Source organism: Schistocerca americana, chromosome 6, assembly GCF_021461395.2.
Source record: "Schistocerca americana isolate TAMUIC-IGC-003095 chromosome 6, iqSchAmer2.1, whole genome shotgun sequence".
Taxonomy (NCBI): domain Eukaryota; kingdom Metazoa; phylum Arthropoda; class Insecta; order Orthoptera; family Acrididae; genus Schistocerca; species Schistocerca americana.
The window spans coordinates 158,498,369-158,508,711 of NC_060124.1; positions in this window are offsets into that span (position 1 = coordinate 158,498,369).

Genomic DNA, 10,343 nt, shown 5'->3' on the forward strand with positions numbered 1-10,343 from the left:
GGTGGAAGGTATCTTCTACCGCAACTAGTCATTTTCTTTCCTGTTCTACTTGCAAATAAAGCAAGGGAAAAATGACTACCAATATGCTTCCATGTGAGTTCTAATTTTTATTATCTTATCTTTGTGGTCCTTGTGCGAAATGTACATTGTTGGAAGCAAAATAGTTCCACAGTCAGCTTCAAATGTAAATTCTCTGTTGTTCTCAATAGAATCTCAAAAAGAATACTGCCTTCCCTCCAGGGATTCCCCTTTGAGTTCCTAAAGCATTTCTATAATACTTGCATGTTGAGTGAACCTACTGGTAACAAATCTAGCAGCCCACCTCTGAATTGCTTTGCTGTCTCTCATTAATCTGATCTCGAGGGGATTCCAAAAATTGGAGCAGTATTCAAGAATGGGTTGTATTAGTGTTCTACACCCAGTCTCCTATACTAATGAACCACAATTTCATAAAACTCTCCCAATAAACCAAACAACCATTTGACTTCCCTAATATCATCATTATGTGCTTGTTCCATTTCATACTGCTTTGTAGTGATACACCTAGATGTTTAATTGATGTGACTGTGACAAGCAGTACACTAACAATGTATCTCAACCTCCTTTGTTGATGGACTACATTTTCTAAGGACTCTCCCAATGAATCTCAACCTGGTACCCGCCTTACCAACAATTAATTTTATATGATCATTCCACTTCAAATCGTTCCACATGCACACTCCCAGATATTTTACATAAGTAACTGCTACCAGTGTTTGTTCCGCTATCATATAATCATACAATAAAGAATCCTTCTTTCTATGTATTCGCAATACATTACATTTGTCTATGTTAAGGGTCAGTTGCCACTCCCTGCACCAAATGCCTATCTGCTGCAGATCTTCTTGCATTTTGCTGCAATTTTCTAATGCTGCAACTACTCTGTATACTACAGCATCATCCGCAAAAAGCCGCATGGAACTTCCGACATTATCTACTAGGTCATTTATATGTATTGAAAAGCAATGGTACCATAACACTCCCATATGGCGCGCCAGAGGGTACCTTAACGTCTGTAGACGTCTCTCCATTGAGAACAACATGCTGTGTTCTATTTGCTAAAAACTCTTCAATCCAGCCACACAGATGCTCTGGTTTATCAGGCGACAGTGCGGAACTGTATCGAACGCCTTCCGGAAGTCAAGGAAAATGGCATCTACCTGGGGGCCTGTATCTAATATTTTCTTGGTCTCATGAACAAATAAAGCGAGTTGGGTCTCACATGATTGCTGCTTCCGGAATCCATATTGATTCCTACAGAGTAGATTCTGGGTTTCCAGAAACGACATGATACACGAGCAAAATGCAGTCACCATGGTGTTAATCAGTTCCAACCCTGGATTAGGGTTTGTATTTGCACAAGTAACTCCAGCTCACGTTTTACATACAGGGTGAAAAGTATTTAAACCGACAAACTCTGGGAGGTTGTAGGTGACATCAAAACAAATATTTTTCCCTAATGTCATTTTTTCCTTTGAGGATTATTTAAACCGGTGGAGGCCGTATTACGCTCTTCAGTTGTTAGAGGCCGTATTACGATCTTCAGTTGTTAGAGGGCATATTGCGCTCTTCAGTTGTAGGCAACTGCTGTCCACCAGTGTAGTAGTGCATTGTCTCTGTTTACTAATGGAGCGATACACCTGGAGTGAGTACACTGATATGGTTGGTGTGTACTACGTAGCGCACCACAACGGATGAGCTGTACAGCGGGTTTATCAACAATATCCTAATCGCCGTATTCCGCATCATACGATCTTTGCTGCTGTGTACCAACGTCTGCGTGAGACTGGGTCATTTAGCAGATTACCTGGACAGGGACGCCATCGCACGGTAAGAGCACTGCAATCTGAGGAAGCTGTCTTGCAGCATGTGGAGCGGGATCCTTCAATCAGCACTCGTGCAACTGCACGTAACATCGGGACGAATCAGACGAATGTAAGAACAGACCTTAGAGAGCAATTGTTACGTCCATTTCACTTACAGCGTGTCCACAACCTGGAACCAGTTGATTATCCATCCAGAGAACAGCTTCCACAGTGGTACCTGGAACAGTGTGAAATACATCCTACATTTCCATCCTCTGTGTTGTTTACCGATAAAGCAACGTTTGGGCATGATGGAGTCTTCAACATGTACAATTCGCATATTTGGAGTGAGGATAACCCACATGCCACAGTTACTAGCGCTCATCAAGTACGGTTCTTCGTTAATGTGTGGGTTGGTGTTGTTGGGGACTGTTTAATTGGGCTATATCTGCTACCTAGGCCATTAAATGGCAGGCACTACTACAATTTTTTCGCCAGAGCATTGCCAAAATTGAAGGAAGACGTCCCACTCCCTGCAAGACAACACATGTGGTTCCAACAAGACGAGGCGCCGGCACATTTCAGTTGTCATGTGCATCGATTCCTGGACCAACGGTTCCCAGAAATGTGGACTGGCAGAGGTGGTCCTGTGCCATGATCTTCTCGATCCCCAGATATGTCCCCTTTGGACTTTTTTGTGTGGGAAGAGATGCGCAACCTTGTTTACGCAACTCCTGTTGCATCAGAAGAGGATCTGGTTGCCCGGATAGTAGCAGCAGCAGGAACAATTCAGGTTACTCCTGGGGTTTTTGCCCGTGTCAGACAGAACATGACCTGATGGTGTAACCGTTGTTTGTGTGTCAATGGAGGCATTTTTGAAAATCTACTGTAATTGAAATTGGGCTGTGTTAATGTGTTGTCTCTTGGTCATAAAAAAATGGAAAAGTGTTTGTTGGTTTAATTAATTTGCCGCCAGGGAAAGCTTCCTCTACCAGTTTAAATACCCCTCATAGGAGAAAATGACATTAGGGGAAAATATTTGTTTTGATGTCCCCTACAATTTCCCAGAGTTTGTCGGTTTAAATACTTTTCACCCTGCAGATCCAAAATGGCCTTGTTACTCATGGGTGATTTGAGAAAAGGTGTTCCATGTCTGGGGAAGCAACAGCATGCTATGATGATTTTGAACAGTATTCTTGATGCACCATGAGGTGTTCCCGCCAGGTGGTGACTGGCAGTTCCCCAGACTCAGAACAGAGACTGGGTTGGTTGGTTGGTTTAAAAGAGGGGGGAAGGGACCAAACTGCTAGGTCATCAGACCCTTGTTCCGAATAAAACAATGCCACATGGGTGAGAATAAAATAAGCGAGACTGACAACACAAAATGGAGAGAAAGGAAAAACCATGAGAATGACGGAAGGGCAACAAACACTTACATGGAAAAAAGGGGAGAACAAAACCACAGAAATGCAAGAAACAGGTACAAGAGATTAAAATGACAAAACAGATTACCATGGCTGGCTGACCATGAGAATAAAAAGGAGAAACCAGCCAGTCTGCAACACATTAAAACCTCCACCCTAAAAGCACTAGGTTGGAGAACACAGAGGAACAAAAGGACATGCGCTAAAACTTAGATCAAATGATAAAACCCACTCTCATGAATAAAACATAAAACTAAATTAGCCAATGAGGCGTTGTCAAATAAAATTAGCGGCAATGAGTTCGATAACTGAAGATTTCATTGCAGGGCAGTCAAAGTGGGACAGTGCACCAGAATACGGGCCACTGTCTACTGGATGGTACAATGACACTGAGGCGGGTCTTCACGGCGCGGGAGGGAGCCATGGTCGTCCAAACATGGCCAATGCAGAGCCGGCAGAGAACCACAGAGTCCCTGCGAGAGGCCCGCATGGAGGACAGCCACACATTCGTTGTCTCCCTAATGGCACGCACTTTGTTGGGCATACTGAGACTATGCCATTCTGTCTCCCAAAGCCGAAAAACCTGGCGGCGTAAAAATGAACGCAGGTCAGTTATTGGAATGCCAATCTCCATAAGTGGTTTCCGTGTAGCTGTTTGACTAGCCTGTCAGCAAGTTTGTTGCCTGGGATCCCGATGTGTCCTGGGGTCCACACAAACACCACTGAATGACCGGACCATTCCAGGGCATAGATGGACTCCTGGATTGTCTCTACCAAAGGGTGATGAGAATACCACTGGTCAATAGCTTGTAGGCTCCCCAAGGAATCAGTACACAAAAGAAACGACTCTCCAGGGCATAAACGGATGTGAAAACACTGCAGCCATCAGGCAAGGAATGCTGTTCAATATGTTCTCCATGGACATATACTAAGCCGATGTGACCATCAGCCATCAAGCGCCATCGATGTAAACCACTTCATGGCCTCGGTACATGTCAAGAATCAAGAGAAAGTGACAGTGGAGAGCCGCAGGGTGAACTGAGTCGTTTGGGCCATGTGAAAGGTCCAGGCGAAGCCGCGGCCTAGGTGTACACCATGGAGGTATTCGCAAATGAACCTCGATTATAAGTAGTAAAGACAAGGACTTCTGATGCGAACTGCAATTGTAAGCCCTGACCTGCGCTGCCAGAGAGGGAGATGAACTGCCGTGGATGAGAAAAGGAGACGGTAATTTGGACGCTCAGCAGAACTACGAATGTGTGCAATGTAACTGGTGAGCAGTTGGGCATGCCTGATCTGCAATGGAGGGACTCCAGCATCCGCCAGGATGCTGGTCACCGGACTCGACCTAAAAGCTCCCGTCACTAGTCGAACGCCACAGTGGTGTACTGGGTCGAGTAAACGCAACACTGAGGATGCCACTGAACCATAAACCAGACTCCCATAGTCAAGGTGGGATTGAACAAGGGCCCTGTAGAACTGCAGCAGTGTAGAGTGATCTGCACCCCAGCTGGTGTTGCTCAGGCAGTGGAGGGCACTGCAGTGCTGCCAGCACTTCTGCTTAAGCTGACGAAGGTGAGTAAGCCAAGTCAATCGGGTGTCAAAAACCAGTCCTAAAAATCGATATGTCTCCAGTACAGTGAGGGGATCATTAGTAAGGTAAAGTTCTGGTTCCAGATCAACAGTACGATGCCGACAGAAGTGTATAACACACGACTTTGCAGCCAAAAACTGGAAGCTGTGGGGTAGAGCCCATAACTGCGCCTTGTGCATGGCTCCTTGTAGGCACTGCTCAGCATCACCAGTACTGGTGGATCAGTATGAAATGCAGAAGTCATCTGCATACAGAGAGAGTGAGATGGACAGCCCTACAGCTGCTGCTAGACTGTTAACGGCCACTAAAAATAGAGATACTCTCAATACAGAGCCCTGCAGAATGGCATTCTCCTGAATACGGGGGGAACTATGGGAGACACGAACTTAGACATGGAAAGTACAGAGCTACAGGAAGGTTTGGATAAAAATCGGGAGTGGGCCAGGGAGACCCCACTCATACAATCTGGCAAGGATATAATGTCACCAGCTCATGTTGTATGCTTTACATAAGTCAAAAAAGGCAGCAACCAGGTGTTGGCGTCTGGAAAAAGCTGTTCAGATGGCAGACTCAACGGACACAAGATTATCACTGGTAGAGCGACCCAGGCGGAAACTGCTCTGGCAAGGAGCCAGTAGATCATGTGACTCCAGGACCCAATCCAACTGCCGACACACCACACGTTCCAGCAGCATACAAAGAATGTTGGTGAGGCTGATGGGCCGATAGCTATCCACATCAAGTGGGTTTTTTGCCAGGTTTGAGCACTGGTACGATGATGCTCTCCTACCAGTGTGATGGAAAGACGAGGAGGCATCAGTGAGATCTAGGTCCGCAGGAGACGTTAAGATTTCCACTGCATCCTCAGATGCAGAATTGATAGGGAGTGGTGGTGTTGGGGCCACCAGAGGGTCCTGTTTCTTAGCAGACTACTACTTAGTTTGCTTGCTCTCTCGCTTCTCTTTTGAGGCTTGCTGGGAAGATTTCTGCAAAGCAGCTTTAGGAGGACCGTGAAGCTCTTCGTCCAGCAGCTTTTGGCTCCTTGAGCCACTGGCAAGTGTCCGCCGTGGCATTAGTGGAGACTTTGGGAGAGAGGGCCCAAAGGGACCCCTTCCGCATGAGAGGAGCCGGAGGATGACTTGCCCCCTACCACCAAGGGGACAGATGTTCATGGCACAAAGTGAGGAAACACTGGCACTTGGGACAGCGATGGTGATGTAGCTGCAGCATATGTCGACATTAACCGAATGGGGTGTAATCTTTCAAATTTACGTTTAGCCTCTGTATAAGTCTGCTGGTCCAGGGTCTTGTATTCCATGATTTTCTGCTCCTTTCGGAGTATTGGGCAGTCTGGCGAGCAGGGGGAGTGGTGCTCTCTACGGTTGATGTAAGTGGGAGAAGGCGCACATGGAGCATCTGGGTGCAGTGGACATCCACAGTCTCAACATGTGGCACTGGAAGTGCAGCAGGAAGATGTGCGCCCAAACTTCCAGTACTTAAAGCACCACATAGGGGGAGGGACGTATGTTTAACGTCACAGTGGTAAACCATCACCTTGATCTTTTCAGGCAATGTATCACCCTCAAAGGCCAAGATGAAGGCACTGGTAGTAACACTGTTGTCTTTAGGTCCCCTGTAAACACGCCCGATGAAATGAACACCCCGCCATTCTAAATTGGTGCAGAGCTTGTTGTCAGACTGCAAGGGGAGATCGCAATGGAAAATGATCACCTGGACCATGCTGAGGCTTTTATGGGGAGTGACGGAAGCAGGAATATCACCCAGCTTGTCACAGGCAAGTAACGCTCGGGACTGGGCTGGGGATGCTGTCTGAATCAAGACTGTGCTCTTTTGCATCTTGGACAGTGCTGTCACTTCTCAAAATTATACTCAAGGTGTTAAATGAAAAACTGAGGCTTCGTAGGCAGAAAGGAGTCCCCATCAGTTCTGCTACAGACTAAAAACTGAGGCGAATATGGCTTTCTCCATTCTGTAGCCCTACGTTCCTCCCATGGTGCAGCGAGGGAGGGAAACGATTTAGGGTCATACCTGTCGGCACTGTATTCGATATTGCCCTTTTTAGAGACTGCTGGTGCCGTACGGTCAGCAGCAAGAGATAACTTAGTCTTATTCATTGTGGGTCATCTGCCCTGATGCCACCCACTCCAACCAGGGACCCTGCCAAGGGCGCCACCCAGCCGCAGCAAAGGCTACCTGGCAGGATGGCCATTGCCGAGAGTTCCGATGCCCCAGGGTGACGGGCATCTACTCCTCGGCATGCGTGGGTAGTTAACGGCACAGGCATCAGCAGACTGATCCATGTGTGGTCAGGGGGCTACAACCAACAGGGTACATGGCGGCCCCACCACAACAGACTGGGTACCATGCTGGATATCAGGCACAAACAAGCTAAGAAGTCGATTATTGTCGACAGCACAGAAAGTCATACTGCACAGAGGATGGAGGAAAGTACACCCAGAAGGGTGACCTTGCCCAACAGCTAGAGAATGAGCAGAAGTGCGTATCCATGTCAACGAAGGATGTGAGAGGTCTCAACACATGATGAACACTATGCACTATGCACATGTTGAGACCAATTGGGTTGGTCTTCGGGAAAATTTTGAATAATGGAGGTCAAACCCTACAGGGGACCATCACATAAAGGCTGAAACATGTGAGACTCCCCTTAGCTGCCTCTTACAACAGGCAGGAATACCTCGGGCCTATTCTGATCCCCGGACCTGCAGGGAGTAGAGACTGGGTAATGTACTGGTCCTGGATAATGCAAGATGCCACACTGCTGTCAGTGTCACAAACACCTTGAATAATGTACGGATCCTGGACTTACCTGTATGGTCTGCTGATTTGACACCCAAAGAGCATGTATGAAACGTGATGGGAAGACATATACTTGCATACCAGTCATGCCACCAATATTTGTCAGTTGATATGTCATGCCGTTCAGGCATGGCAAGTACTTTCTCAATATGGCATTCAGTGTCTGTCTGCTTCAGTACCACAATAAATACAAGAGTACATTTGTGCTTGTGGGAGTCACAATTAACACTGATGCTGATGATGGACATTAGTTCCAAACAGAATTACATCTGATACAAACAGAATTACACCTGCTAATAATGTGTTGAACATCCATAGGAAGTTTGGTACATGTTGGAATGATGGCTTGTGGTATGTTTCCACTTCTGTCAGTGTATTGTGATGCTTTAATTATCTTGCTTAGAATTTTACAATGAAATTTGTAATGTGCTGATTCCTTTGATGCAAAAAGCAGTCCTCTCTCAGTTTTTCATACTACTCTGATTCCATATGTAACCCAGGATTTAGGAGTATTTAATTTACTTATATAAGTTAATTTAAGGCAAACAGCCTATGACTATGATACAGAAACAATGTTTTCATCTACACTAGGTATGTTGTCTACATCTTTCCAATCTGTATCTTTTAAACACTTTCTTGAAGTTATTTCTCATTTATTACCACTGTAGTTTACTACTTATTATTGATGACATGCACCATGATATTACATGTCAGAAGCACAGCACCATTATTGGAGAGAATTCTAGCTCAAGTGGTTGCGCCATGAGATGTCCACTGCCAAAGGGGCCACAGTAAGAGACAAGTTCGTCGAGTAGTGAAGTTCCAGTGCCAAATGTCGATCGCCTTATTGCTAAAAATGTGGAAAGTGTGCAACATTGGTGGTTCAGTCTGCAGTATATGTGCCAGCCAATGTGCTTACAAGCTGCTGCGCCTTCTACTGGCAAGCATATAGTATAGGATTTCCATTTTGAATTTTCAGCCTCAGTAATCAGTATCATGTTTACATTTAATGACAGCTTTGAAAGCCATATGCACAGAGAGATCAGTTATACTGCCATGTGAACAAGAATGCCTCTTCCCTACACCAAGCTTTTCGTGAAGCAGAAAGATTAGGATCTGAAGTATATGATACCTCAACACAAGTGTTTACAGGTACTTAAGCTGTCTTATTTTGCTCATATATCAACTCATTCATAATGCATATAAGTGACAAAGTCTTAGACTATCTGTGTAAAAAAGTGCCTTATAACACATGTGCCCACAAATGTAGATGTGCTTTTGTATCCGCTGTTACAATTATTTGTCGAACGGAAATTGTGGTCAATGCAGAAATGTTGTTGACACATATGTATATGCAAGTATCACTTGAAAATGGCTTGAATGCTGAAACAGGCGAATAGTAAATATATTTGTAAGTCTGACACAATATTTACAGTCTCAGTGGAATTGATTTTAACCTTCAATGAACTCTTAGCTGTGGAACCCAGTGCAAAGACAATGGTTTGCAGCTTTTATCTTCCTTCATTTTGATTTCACTTTTACTTCTGCGGCAAAACTTAAGTAATGTGACTTTCTGCTGCAAAGGAAATATTTCAGTTCATGAAGGATGGATGCCAACAACGCTAAAAAAAAAGTTTTTTCCATGTAGAATATTATAGCTCACACAATGATATGCTTTGGCAAAGTCTGACTTAGCTCCACCAAGACTTTAGATGTCCTAACAGAAAATCTATATTAAACAAAGACTCTCGAATTAATTCTGTGTAACCTTACTAATACTGCCCTGCCCCTCACTGATAAAACAGAAGATTGTTAACACTGTCATGCTGTTGAATGGTAGTAATCAGTACCAACAGGCTGTATGTCTCCAGATCTAGATTTGAAAGAGCAATTTAGAAGAATGTACATTAAATAGTAGCTCCTAGGACTTTGCTCAGATTTTTAAGTGAAGGGCCAACATGTCCCCACAAAATCATTTCATTACTGGATAATCATATATTAGCTTGTGTACATCATTTCAAAATTCATGGTTTTCAAGAAAAATCTGATAATTAGAATACTTCTATGGCATTCCATTTACTCTTCCATTCTGCAGAATTTATACTTCACATTCATTTTTTCCATTTAGACAAATTCTTATGTTCTGGTCAAATATACATAAGGAGGGTGTTTTCAACCTGCTGTTTTGTACAAGACACATGGTTGTGGTCTGCTAGTAACCATTTCATCTGAAATTACATTTTCTTTGCAGTTTTGTCTTCCTCTAAAACACAGACTACAAACAGTGAAGATCACTCCGACTGGACGGACACTATTTTGATCAGGTTGACTACAGATATATCTGTCAGAATGATTCTAACGTCATAATCGTACATTTCATGTAAGGACTGCACCAACAAGGTAAGAGAAACTAGGGCTCATATGGGGGTAATCATTTTTTCCCTTATTCAATTTGCAAGTGCAACAGGAAAGAAGATGACAAGACTTGGTACAAGGTACCCTCTGCCATGTACCCATTGTGACTAGCAGGATATGTATGTAAATTTAGTGGTATCAAACTGCATATGGAAGTTGACTCTGAACTCATACAGGGCTCTTGCCAATTATCTAGCTTTGTTTATTTTAGTCCTTGATTTCTGACAT